Source organism: Primulina huaijiensis, chromosome 1, assembly GCF_012295235.1.
Source record: "Primulina huaijiensis isolate GDHJ02 chromosome 1, ASM1229523v2, whole genome shotgun sequence".
Taxonomy (NCBI): Eukaryota; Viridiplantae; Streptophyta; class Magnoliopsida; order Lamiales; family Gesneriaceae; genus Primulina; species Primulina huaijiensis.
Window position 1 is genome coordinate 18,138,771 of NC_133306.1, and position 14,609 is coordinate 18,153,379.

At 39.1% G+C, this 14,609-nt stretch overlaps 1 long non-coding RNA gene across 1 annotated transcript; it reads left to right on the forward strand.

The window, feature by feature from the left end:
• Positions 1–12,051: 12,051 nt before the first annotated feature.
• LOC140957739 (uncharacterized) lies at positions 12,052–13,201 on the forward strand. Its single transcript, XR_012171687.1, has 3 exons — positions 12,052–12,313; positions 12,404–12,427; positions 12,660–13,201. It is a non-coding gene; the product is annotated as an uncharacterized lncRNA (long non-coding RNA).
• Positions 13,202–14,609: the final 1,408 nt, after the last annotated feature.

Genomic DNA, 14,609 nt, shown 5'->3' on the forward strand with positions numbered 1-14,609 from the left:
ATGACGATTACTAATTTTCAGGTGTAAAATGACCGTTTTACCCCTAGACGTAAAGTTTCCCGTTTTTGACTTTTTCTTAATTTCCTTGCCTCTAACATGTCCCAAAGAATTATTTAGGCATAGATTAATTTTCCCATAATTTTATTGGCTTAAATAATAGTCTTTTTAATTAATCTTTAATTAGTCGTTTTATGGCGTTTTAATCCCGTAAAACCCCAAAATTTAAAATAAAATTCCTAACTTTAAAACTTAGATTTTTTATATTTATTTGGCCCTCGTGAACCATGACTCGACTCCCGTGAGCCATTTTTCAATTATTTTTCCAAAGGAAAACCCTAACCGAGCCTACCTTGGAACATATGAGCCAACTTCAATTTTTCTCGCGCCCGGCTCGGACCACCCTGAGCCAAACTCGAGCCACCCCTTGTCTAGACCCTACTGGACCCTTAGGAACCAACCCCAAGTTGAAAACCGAAGCCCCCAACCCGTACACATTCTGGCTGAGACTCCTTATCGTCGAGGACTCCTTGTCTCAAGCTTAGGACCTAGCCAACCAACCTAGCCCCTGAACTAGCCTCTCACGCACTCACCTAGGACCCCAAGGAGTCACCCTAGCCTAGCCCGTTGTCCCCAGACCGAGCCCACCTCCTTGCATGTGCGCCTCGGGTAGGAGTCCTAGTTGGGTAGGACTCCTCCCAGCCCCTGGCATATGAGTCCTAGCATGGATAGGATCTCCCCCCGACTCAACCACGTCCCTGGCAAGCCCTGGCCCCAAGCCAAGACCAAGCCAAGCCCCATGATCAAAAACCGACTCCCATGATCACCTTGATAGATTTTTACTCACCAGCTTGTTTCCTTTGTGATTGCCGTGAATATGGTGTGTGTTCTAAGACCTTAAATCTTGTATAAACATTACTTGATCATAACCTAACATCATGGTAGCCCCTTAACACGTATAGGACAAGATTTCGGACCAAAATTCATGAATTTAATGCATGTATGTGCAATACTACGAAAATAATCATAAGAACTTCATGCTTTTCATGCACAAGATATTTAAGACGATAATACGATGTGATAGATGAGAAAAAGAGATGTATGACGTGTTTTTGCGTTTTAAACGCACGAATATTCGATGGCGATTGAAGAACGACGACGAGGAAAAAAACCCTAGGCTGAAATCCTTGAAGCTTCTTCGAAATTTTCTTCAAATTATTGTGTGTGTGTGTGTGTGTGTGTGTTGTCGTGTGTTTGGGAGAGATTTTTCAGAAAGAGACGTGAGTTTGTATAGGGTTTGGGGAGGGTTTAGCATGTTAAATACGATAAAAATCCACTAACAAGACTTAGGCCTATTAAGCAAACAATTTAGTCCCATTAGTCTTTAATAAAATAATAAAATTATTTTGTTTAAATAAGTTTGTGAATTTAATAGCCGGGTTGCCAAAAAGTTCGTATTTTTATTGAAAAACCAACACCGTTAAAATTTACGTCCCGACCTATACATTCACCTCAAAAACCCCTTATTTTCAAAAAAAATGAAAAAACATCAACCCTATTTTAAATAATTGAAAACAGTTATTTATTAAAAACATTTTACGTTTTTCAGCCCTCGGTCTCCGTTCCTCGATCGCAACTTGAATAATCCTTAGAAATACAGTTTTATGCATAATGACAATAAAATCCTATTTAACATATAATCATGCATGTCACCTAATCAATTAAGCAATTAAAATAAATTAATTAGTCATTTTTCGTGATTCCTAGATTTGCATGCAGTTGAATTACGTCGTCTTGATTTTGGACCTTACAATTCCCCCTCCCCCCCCCCTTAAATAAAATTTCGTCCTTGAAATTAGAACTTACCGAATAACTTTGGATATCGAATCTTCAAGTCCCTCTCGGTTTCCCAAGTAGCTTCCTCTTCCTAGGGATTCAACCACTTGACCTTGACCTGGAATGACTTTGTTACGCAATCTTATTTCTAGCTTTGCCAAGATTTGGACAGGTTTTTCTTCATATGTCATATTTGGAGTTAATTGTAGAGGTTCATAATTTATTACATGTGAAGGATTTTACATGTACTTTCGCAGCATCGAAATATGGAACACATTGTGAACTCCAGAAAGCATTGGTGGCAGTGACACTCTATAAGCTGGTGTCCCAATCCTCTCCAAAATCTCAAACGGACCAATAAATCTTGGACTAAGCTTGCTTTTCTTGTCAAAACGCATGACAACTTTCATAGAAGATCTACATTTCCTTCCATAAAGTGCCTTCAATCACATTCGGACCAATCTCTCTTCTTTTACCAACCTCGTCCCAATGAATAGGAGATCTACATTTCCTTCTATAAAGTGCCTCAAACGGAGATATCCCGATAGATTATTGGAAACTATTATTGTAGGTGAACTCGACTAGAGGTAATTTCGGTTCCCAACTACCTTGGAAATCGATCACACAAGCTCACAGTAGATCTTCCGAAATTTGAATAACTCTTTCGGACTTACCATCGGTCATGAGCTTCCTTCATAATGAGATCTCTCAAAGAATCATAACTAGGAACCCATAAACGATCTCGATAACGAACTATACCATCCACATCGGAATATAACTTCCGGCCCTTGGCCTCATCTCTAGCTCTCCATTTTTGCAACTACTCGTCGGTAGACTGCCCATCATGGATTTTATCTCTCAAGGTCGACTGTACTGATAATGTGGCAAGATTAGGAGCCTCGCCCCTAGCATAAACTGTAAGCTCAAACTGCTGTATCTCGGACTGCAACGGTCTTTGGAGCGATAATTGAGTGATAACTGCTGCTTTCTTACTCAATGCATCTGCCACAACTTTAGCTTTCTCCGGATGATAGCTAATCTCACAATCGTAGTCCTTCACTAACTCAAGCCATCTACGCTGTCTCATATTCAGTTCCTTTTGGGTGAAGAAGTATTTCAGACTTTTATGATCGGTGAATATTTTGCACTTCTCCCCATAAAGGTAATGTCTCCAAATCTTCAATGCAAAAACTACTGCTGCAAGCTCGAGATCATGAATAGGGTAGTTTTTCTCGTGAATTTTTAACTGTCTTGATGCATAAGCTATAACTCGATCATTTTGCATCAGCACTTCGCCTAAACCAAGTTTAGAAACCTCGGTATATAGAACATACTCCTTTTGCCCATAGATAACACTGGCACTGAAATCAAGGCTTGCTTCAACTTGTCAAAACTGTCTTGACACTCGGGTCCCCATACAAACTTTGCATTCTTCTTTGTCAAAGCGGTCATGGGTATCGTTATAGCTGAGAACCCCTGAATAAACTTTCGATAATAGCCAGCTAGTCCCAAGAAACTGCGAATCTCGGTAACACTCTTCGGTACTGACCACTATTTCACTACCTCAACTTTGCTTGGATCAACTTCAACGCCATCAGTAAAAATGATGTGGCCCAAGAATGCCACTCTATCAAGCCAAAACTCACACTTGCTGAATTTTGCATAAAGCTTTTTGTCTTGTAGTACTTGCAGTGCTTTCCTTAAATGACGACTATGCTCCTCTTTATTCTTCGAGTAGATCAATATATCATCAATGAAGAATATAATAAACTGATCCAGATACGGCTGAAATACGCAATTCATGAGATCCATGAAGATCGCTGGCGCATTAGTCATACCGAATGGCATGACCATAATCTCGTAGTGCCCATATCTAATACGAAATGCCGTCTTGTGAACATCCGACTCTTTCACTTTCAACTAATGGTACCCAAATCGAAGATCAATCTTAGAAATTATCGATGCTCCTTGTAACTGATCAAAAAATCTTCAATTCTCGGCAGTGGATACTTATTCTTGATAGTGACCTTGTTGAGCCCTCGATAATCAATACAAAGACGTATACTACCATCTTTCTTCTTCACAAATAATACCGGTGCGTCCCATGGAGAATAACTAGGATGAATAAAACCATTGTCTAGCAATTCTTGGATTTGATCCTTTAATTCTTTCATTTCGGCGGGTGCTAGACGATAAGGTGCTTTATATATAGGAACGGTGCCCGACATTAGCTTAATAGAGAATTCTACTTCACGATCGGGTGGATGCTAGAAACGTCCTCGGGAAAGATGCTAGGAAAATCTCTGACAATATCGACATCTTCTAACTTCTGGCTGATAGGATCATGTGCGGTAGTGACACATGCTAGAAAAGCTTGTCATCCACGTTTAATAAGCTTCCTCGCACATAAACAAGAGATAATGTGCGGCATTTGTTTGTTTCTCGCCGCCTCAAAGACAAAAGATTTACCACTAGGCGGTCGAATAGAAACTGATCGCTGACGAAAATCAATCGAAGCTCCATTCGCTGATAACCAATCTATCCCAAGTATGATATCAAATTCAGGCATAGGAAGCACAATAAGATCTGCCCGAACCACATCTTTGGATAAACGAAGCTCCAAATTCTTAACAATTTTAGATGTGAACATTTGATCACCGGAAAGAATAAAAACTTTGAAACTCAAACCCACATCTTGAGGAGTAATATTCAGTCTTTTGATGAAGGTTTCAGATATAAATGAATGTATAGCTCCTGAATCTAGCAATGCATAGGATGCTACACCTTGAATGAAAATCCTCCCTGCGGCGAAAAATGTCTTTTAAATCTTTTCGTGTTGAAGCTTAAGGAATTTCAATCATTAATTTCCCAAGGTTATGTGAAGATTGCGCGTTGAACTTGAGCATTTCTTTAAAGATTGCATTTTATCCTTTCAATTTTCTCAAAATTTGCATAATTGGCCCTTAAATTTTTGAAAATTGCACTATCGATCCTTAAGAATTCGGTAATTGCATTAAAGCCCCTTATCTCTTGGTTAATTGCAAATAGGTCCTTTAACTTTTGGTATTTACATTTTGACCCCCAAAATTTTCGAATATTACACTTAGGCTCCTAAAAATTTGAAACCCTTAACCAACCCTTGATTATGATTCTTCTTTAATTTTTGGCCCTAAAACTTTTATTTGGAAATGTTACATCCTTCATATAGATCAAGGCACAAAACAAATATCATTTGTATGGTTTCTAAAATCATATCTTAAATCCAACTAAGATAGAACATGCAACCTAATTTCCACTAGGTTAAACTTGATCCCAATTCACTTCTAATAACCAATTTAACATTTCATGCAAATAAGAGCAATATAAAAATGTTAAATGACTACGTTACCCGTAATGAGTGTAGTGTTTGCCTTCTCCTCGGCTTCTTCAGCATTCATCACATAAGCTCGTCCCACAGTAGGTGCTTTCTTCTTCGGACAATCAGCAGCCTTGTGCCCATTCTCTTTGCAGTAGAAACACTTGAATGTCCCTCATTCACATTTGCCAAGATGAAAGCGATTGCACTCCTTGCATTGTTGCCTCTCAGCAGGCTTTGGTGCTCCAGGATTTTGTGGCCTTTGCTATCCTTGCTTCTTGACTTGACCCTGGGGCTTTTGAGGCCCTTGAGGTCTAGGAGGACCCGTATATGGTTTCTTGTTTGGCTGATTGTTATTGTGGTGTTGTTGCCTCTTGCGCTGTATTTCAAACTCAATGTCCCTCAAAGATTGCTCACACTAGAATGTACAAGCAGTCACAGTAGCGTAATCCAAAGGATGCATCATCATAACATTATTTCGTAAAGTAGGTCGTAGACCATCCATGAAGTGTCTAAGCTTCTCTACAGGATCCCTCGTTATAAGGGGTACAAAGTTACAACCCCTATCAAATTTCTTAACAAACTCAGCAACCGACAAGTCTCCCTGACGGAGGCTCATAAACTCCCTCTTCAGTCGCCCTCTAACATCAACAGTAAAATATTTCTTGTAAAATATCTCCTTGAAATGAGCCCAAGTAATAGTAGGAAGATTAACACCGTGCTCGGCTCCTTCCCACCATAAAGAAGCATCGTCCCTAAATAGGTAAGTGGCGCACCTCACACGATCAGTATCCCCCATATTCGGATAACGAAAGTGTACCTCGAGTGAACGAATCCAACTCTCAGCAGCAAAGGGATCGGTGGTGCCAGAAAATTCCTTCGGCCATAGTCTCCGGAATTGATCATATATGTCATGCTGTGGCCTAGGTGCCTGCTGTAACTGCTGTTGTAGCTGCTGCTACTGTAACTGCTTCTGCTGTAACTATTGCTCGAAGAATCGAGCCATCCTCTCTAAAGCACGAGTAGCAGCATCCCCTTGAGGAGGTGGTTGGGGTGCATTCCCTTGATGGTTCACAATGTTCTCGGCTTGATTCTCATTAACAAGGGCACGTCTATAAGGCATTTTATCTGAACGTTTTCCAAATTCCAACGTAACCAACATTCATTTAAATCTAATTTTCTAATCATGTGACATATTCTTATTCATTTAGCAATTAAAGCATGCAAAGAATATATACTCAAAATCTAGTAAACATGAAACATAAACATATTATTCATGTCATCATGCAGGTAACATCATATTGAATCATATAAAACATGTAAAACTTACAAATTGAACTTGATTACTGATCTTTCCGACGCTGATGGTGGCACAACTCTTTACAGGACCTTTGCTCTGATACCAACTGAAACTGAAACGTCTGCCTTTTTTATTGCTTAAAACGTGCTATAATTTTTTTAAAAAAAACCTCACATAGCATCCGGCCGAACCATAAAATATTTTGGAACCATTTTAAAATAAAACAATCAACTATATATTTGAAAAATACAGCCCATACTATAACATCTCAAAATCACTCAAAAGCATAAATAAACAGTCGTAAAAATCTTTAACATAAATCATAATCATAAATGCGGAAAGCTAGAAGCGCTGGTCCTCGGGTCGTGTGCGCCTTCTCAGTCCAGTCCAATCACCCAGCAAGACCTCCCTCAACCACACCTGCATCCATCACACCTAGTGAGTTTAAAGACTCAACACACCACAATCTTTATAACAAATAATACGTATAAAATCACAAGCAACAGTGAAAAATACTTGTACTTAAAATATCGTTTTCATGAAGATGCATAAACTTCAAACATAAACATTTTCGTAAACCTTTTTATGATGCACGAACTATAAATAAAAACATTTTCATAATGATGTATCAATTTTAAACATAAACATCTTCATGACATGCGAACATAAACCTTAACTTTTTCCATTTCCTCAAAACATAACATAAATCCTTTTATCATGATCATAAACATTTTTCCTTTTCCTTTGTTGAATTCAGATCGTTAATTGTGACTTTTCTCATCATGACATAAACCTCAAAATTCGATGGATCCATTTACATATAACCACAGTACTGAGCGGCGGGGACATCAGCGATACTCTCACCCGTCAATTGAGCCTTGGCCTATCCTCTTTCGAATAGAAATACGATCGTTGGGGTTCCCTCTGGGGCCTTCTCCCATAAATGGGCTCCCTCTGGGGCCTTCTCCCCTCGCGATATTCCAATTCTTACCGTTATCACAAACCGTTACCACATACCGTTACCACATATTCGTAATGATGAAAATACGATCGTCAGGCTCTCACTGGGACCATCACCCTCACGATATCTCCAACATTATCGAATTAGTCACAATTACTTCACTTCCTTCAACGTTTTACGTTTTCATCACTATAAAAAAATCGTTCATAACATACCATTTTTGTTTTTGAATCCAAGAATGCAATATGTCTTTTAAATGTCTTCCTTAAATCATAAAAATCACTTAGACATTTAAAAAAATCATATTTTAATCATGAATATTTCATAAACATTTAAAAATAATTATAATATCATAAAAACACCATTTAGAGCACTGTCATGACGTCTACTAATTTTTAGGTTTAAAAATACCGTTTTATCCCTAGACGTAAAATTTCCCGTTTTGACTTTTTCTTAATTTTATTGACTCTAACATGTCCCAAATAATTATTTAAGGTTACATGAATTTTCCCATAATTTTATTTGGCATAAATCGATGACTTTTAAATTAATATTTAAATGTGACGTATTAATGCGTTTTAATCCCGAATTAACCCAAACCTTAATATAAAATTCCCAAATTATAAACTTAGACTTATAATAATTATTTAAGCTTAAACCTAATTTTTCATAATTTTATAAAGCTTAAAACTAGGCGTTTCAATTAACTCGTTAATTAGCGTTTCGTTCGGCGGTAAAATCCCGAATAAATCCAAAACTCGTTATTTTGATCCCAAATTTTTAACATAGCCTTGTTATGATTTATTCTACCCTTCCAAGTCATGATCCACCCCGTGGACCCTTGGATTTAATTTTAGCTTTATTATTTTTGTTTTTGACACCTTATCGAACACACCGAGCCATCTCCTAATTTCCTCGAGCCACGCCCAAGACACCTTGAGCCAAAACCTAGCCAACCCACTAGGGACCCTACTGACCAAGCCTAGCCCGAAAAACAAGCCCCTAGCTTGCTCAAACTCCCTGGAACCGAGACCCAAAATACTGCATGTTGTGTGTGTGTGTTCCTTGATGCAATAGGGCTCCTAACCCAACTAAGACTCTCCCAGCCGTGCCACACCGAGCCCACACGACCGCCACCATCCCTGGACCACGCCTAGACTCGACCCAGACCAGCCCAGCCCCTGGAACCCTCGTGTGAGCCACCTGGATCAGAAGGCAGCAACGCGTGACCCATGCTCCTCTCATGTTTACAGGTTTCGCTCATGCCTTCCCTAAACCAAACCATACCAGACCTTGCACCACCCCATCTAGGCTCTCCCTAAGAAACTTATGACTCGACCTAGCTCAGCTCAAAGCCCCCAGGCTGAGCCATCTCCTCCCTGCACCAGCTGCTACCCTGCGCTGCCTTCTTGTGCTCTCGGGTGGAGTCCTTGTTAGCAAGGACTCCTCCCAACCCCTGGTTTTCGAGTCCTAGCGTGGCTAAGACTCTTCACTCGACTCATACCTGACCCTAGCTAGCCCTGACCCCAAGCCAAGACCCTACCAGCCCCTTCACGTGAAAGCCGAACCCCTTTGAACCCGATGACAGCAAACTGTTTCTAGCAAGCTTATATCCTTCGGTTTTGTGGTTTAGGCGTGAGTGTGTGGCTCTAAAACAGGTGTGAACCTCTCTTGATCTTACTTATATCATGGCAGCCCCTTAACCAAGTAATATACAATTTATTGGAATCAAAAATCATGTTTTAACATCCCCCATGAATGAAAAACGAAATATAATCAAGTGCTCCATGTTTATTCATGCAAAACGATTTTAATTATTTACTATGGTGTGAAAGACGAGAAAAAAAAAAGTATGGCGTGTCTTTGCCTTTTTAACGCACGAAAAACCGTTGACGATTGCGAAGAACGGCGACGAACGACCAAGGATTGATTTTCTTAGCATCCTTTGAAAGTATCTTTTCCAAAGTACTGTGCGTGCCGTGAATTTGATATGCTGATGGTGAGAGTTTTGGTTTGATGAAAATAGAGTGGGGCGTGGGGTTCTTTTTGAATTAGGGGTGAACTTAGCATATTATATATTAATTAATCCACTAACAAGGCTTATGCTCATTAATCAATTTAATTAAGCCCATTTAGCCTCTTAGTGTTTAATTAAAATATTTAAAATAATTTTGCTTATATAAGTTTGTGAATTTTTTAGTCGGGTTGCCAAAAAGTTCGTATTTTTGTTGAAAATCCAACACCGATAAAATTTACGTCCCGGCGTATAAAATCACCTCAAAACCCCTTATTTTTTAAAAATAATAAAAAGCATCACCCTTAATTTAAATAATTAAAAACAATTCTTTAATAAAAATATTTTCTATTTTTCAGCAATCGGTGTCCGTTCCTCGATCGCAACTCGAATAACCTTTAAAAATACATTTTTAATGCAATCATGTAGAAAAATATATTTTAAACATGCAATTATGCACAACATAATTAATTCATGCAATTAAAACAATTAATTAAAATATACAAAGAATTTAATAATTGCATGCATATGGTTTGCGTGGACCTTTAAATTTTCGGAGCGTTACAGAAACGTCTGCTAATCTCATCGCTTTAAAAGTACTAGAAATTTTTTTTAAAAAAAACTATGAAATCGGCCGAACCCTTAAGCATACAAAAAAATATTTTTATAAAATATTTTTGCACCATTTTAAAATAAACCAACCAACTAGTATTTGAAAAATCCAAAGAAATAGTTCAAAACGTCAAATCGTCTAACATTTTACCAAACCTAAAAAACAATAAATTTGAAAAGCATAGCCCATACTAAACCTCTCAAAAATCTCTCAAAAGCATAACTAAATAATTTTAAAAATCTTTAACGTGAATCATAAACGTAAATCATAAGTGCGGAAAAGCAGAAGCGTTGGTCCTCGGGTTATGTGCACCTTCAGTCCAGTCAGGTCAACCATCAAGACCTCCATCAAACTCACCTGCATCCATCACACCTAGTGAGTCTAAAGACTCAACACGCCATAATCTTAATAACAAATAATATGTATAAAATCACTTGCAACAGTGAAAATATTTTTTACGTAAAAATAACAGTTTTCATGACATGCATAACATAAACCTCAACATTTTCCTTTTTCCTCATTTCATAACATATATCCTTTTATCCTGATCATAAACATTTTCCTTTTTATTGAATTCAGATTGTTAATTGTGACTTTCCTCATCCTCAAGAAGTCGATGGATCCATCTACATGTAACCGCAGTACTGGGCGGCGGGGACATCTCTCGTCAACTGAGCCTTGGCCTATCTTCATCGAATGGAAATACGATCGTCGGGCTCCCTTTGAAGCATTCTCCCATAAATGGGCTCCCTCTGGGTCTTTTCCCTCACGATATCCCCATTCTTATCCTCATATTCTCAATAGTCACAATTCCTTCGCTTCCTTCAACGTTTCACATTTTCATCACTTTAAATAAAATCGTGCATTTAATATCCTTTTTCCTTTTAAAAACAAGCACGCAACATGTCATTTTAACTTTATTGTTACGTCACAATTTCCATGAATAAATCACAAAATTCCATAAACCTTTAACATGACCATTTTAGCATATAAAAATCCTTAAACCTTTAAAATGATCATAAATGCATATAAAACATCATTCAGAGCACTGTCATGACGATTACTAATTTTCAGGTGTAAAATGACTGTTTTACCCCTAGACGTAAAGTTTCCTATTTTTGACTTTTTCTTAATTTCCTTGCCTCTAACATGTCCCGAATAATTATTTAGGCATAGAGTAATTTTCCCATAATTTTATTTGGCTTAAATAATAGTCTTTTTAATTAATCTTTAATTAGTCGTTTTAATTCGTTTTAATCCCGAAAAAACCCAAACTTTAAAATAAAATTCATAACTTTAAAACTTAGACTTTTAATAATTATTTGGTCCTCGTGAACCATGACTCGACCCTTGTGAGCCATTTTTCAATTATTTTTCCAAAGGAAAACCCTAACCGAGCCTACCTTGGAACACATGAGCCAACTTCGATTTTTCTCGCGCCCGGCTCGGACCACCCTGAGCCAAACTGTAGCCACCCCTTGTCTAGACCCTACTGGACCCTTAGGAACCAACCCCAAGTTGAAAACCGAAGCCCCCAACCCGTACACATTCTGGCTGAGACTCCTTATCGTCGAGGACTCCTTGTCTCAAGCTTAGGACCTAGCCAGCCAACCAACCAACCTAACCCTTGAACCAGCCTCTCACGCACTCACCTAGGACCCCAAGGAGTCACCCTAGCCCAGCCCGTTGTCCCCAGACCGAGCCCACCTCCCTGCACAAGCCGCGCAAGCCTGCGCGACTTCCATGTGCGCCTCAGGTAGGAGTCCTAGTTGGGTAGGACTCCTCCCACCCCCTGGCGTACGAGTCCTAGCATGGCTAGTGTGAGAGCCTAGCCCGTTAGCCCTAAAGCCCAACCCATTTGTTTTTTTTTATTAATTAAAAAAAAAACAAAACAAAAAAACAAAAACAATAAGAAAAAGAAAAAGAAGATCAGAAGCGCTTTTCTCCTTCCCGTAACTTTCGCCAACTTCGTTTTTCCTTCTTCTTCAATTTCGAAGCTTTGACCTTCGATTTTAGCCGCTCCAATCGCCAAAAAAAAATTCAAGTAAATACACGGTTGGAAAGCTCTCGACGAGAGCAACGTTTTGGTACCCATATTGAAGGGTTTCTCGACACTTTTCGAAAACCCGTCTTCCTTTTCTCCGTCGAATTGTCGCCCGTACATCACCGAAATTCGGAAATTGACTGAGGGGTTTTGTTCCCTACGTCATAGGCTTCATTTTGGTATATATATTGAGGTACAAATCATGATTCCAGCAAGGTGGTTGTATTTTTTGTTGGGTTAAATTCGGTACCAATATTGATAATTGCTATATTATTGATTGTAGGTACAATAATTGAGCCGATTAGAGGTATTTACCAGATTTTTGAAATTTATTTGGATTAATTTCGAAAATTCAGAAATTTAAAATTGGGTTTTCGAATTTTAGTGTTCAATAATTAGGTGTTTCGATGCTATAGAATTGTCGTATATGAATTGAGAAATATTAAAGCCTAAATTATGAATTTTTGGACTTTTAGGCTAAATTAGTAAATATTGGAAAAATAAATGGAACTTGATATGAAATGTATTAATTGCCACAGGATTGGAGTTTTCGGGAAATATTTAAGATATTTTGTGGTAAATTAAAGTCAGTTGAGGTACGTATGAACTGTTTTCATTACGACGTCTATTATGACGTGAGATGACGTTGAGTATGTTGTAATGAGTTGTGGCGTGCTTTATGTGCTTTTGTGAATACGTGATTGCATTCATGCATTTATTTATTTGTATTGATACTATTAGTGCATAGCATTTCGAGCCTTGACTCCTTTGATTGCTATTGATATTGATCTTTCGAGTTGTTGCGTCATCGATGGAGCGGGTGGGGAGGATTAGCACTCCTGATGACTTGCATGAGGGCTGAGCGGGTAGCTCCCGTACCCTCGATGCTACGTTCATGGATGAGTGGCGACTTGATGTTGCGTTGCTACGTTCCTGGCACGGGTGGCCACTGTTACTGTTGTTGATGCGATTCATTTGGACTCTGTTTGGTATGCATTATCGGTTGTTACCCTTCACGCATTGCATTGCATTTTACTTGATTTCATTTCATGTCAGTTATATTTGTCGTAATATTACTGGTTCGTCGTACTGGGGCCCGACCCCTCGTTTTTTTATGCTGTGGTTGTTTTTGATGCCATAGCAGGTTATCCAGGAGGATTTGACGAGTCTGGTGGAGCGTCNTCGTGTAGCTGTACTGTTATTTTTACGATGTTTTGACTTGATAGTTGTGTGATCGAGCCTTGCCAGCTCTGCATGTGTTTAATCCTGATCAGTGCTGCTATAGGTTGTGAATTGATGTTATGACTTTATTTCGAGTGTATAAATATTATTTGTGATGTTTCGATTTTTTTTTGGGATGTCCTATTTACAAATAGGTCATGCCGAAATTTCTGTAGGCCCAAAATGAAAAATTTTAATCGCTTTCGCTGTTTACATTAAGATATCCTGGTTGTTTGGTCATTAAGTATTAATCAGGAGCATGGGCCCCCACAGTTGGTATCAGAGCCGACCTCTCCTAGTACGGTGTGGGTTCGGGGACGAACCAAGCGGAAGCTGGTGGGCATGTGAGGCCCGGGGCCGAAGAGGGCGGGGGGTGATCGCTGGTGCCATGAGGTTGCACGGACAATGAACGGCTTCTGCCAGGCTTCTAGGCGGAGGGAACATGAATGAACCGATCTTACACCATAAGGAAAGGGATTCCGAGATTGTTCAATGTAATGGACTGTACAGTTGAAGTGGGTTTAAAAGATTTGATATGTACTACTCATACCACGAAGATGCATCTTCTTTTCGGTAGCTCATCACATAAGAGCTCCAAAATTAAGCACGCCACAACTCGATAGATCAATTCTGGGATGGGTGACCTCCTGGGAAGTTTCTTAGGGTGCGTGTGAGTGAGGACATAAGCACGCTGGATAGACTCGTCTTGGTACATTGAGGACAGTCGTCGAATCTGGGGCGTTACAGCTAGGACTCTCCCCCTGACTCAACCACGTCCCTGGTTAGACCTGGCCCCAATCCAAGACCAAGTCAAGCTCCATGATCAAAAACCGACTCCCACGATCACCTTGACAGATTTTTACGCACCAGCTTCTTTCCTTTGTGATTGCCGTGAATATGGTGTGTGTTCTAGGACCTTAAATCTTGTATAAACCTTACTTGATCATAACCTAACATCATGGTAGCCCCTTAACACGTATAGGACAAGATTTCGGACCAAAATTCATGAATTTAATGCATGTATGTGCAATACTACGAAAATAATCATAAGAACTTCATGCTTTTCATGCACACGATATTTAAAACAATAATACGATGTGATAGATGAGAAAAAGAGATGTACAATGTGCCTTTGCGTTTTAAACGCACGAATATTCGATTGCGATTGAGGAACGACGACGAGGAAAAACCCTAGGCTGAAATCCTTGAAGCTTCTACGAAATTTTCGTCAAAATATTTTGTGTGTGTGTGTGTGTTGTCGTGTGTTT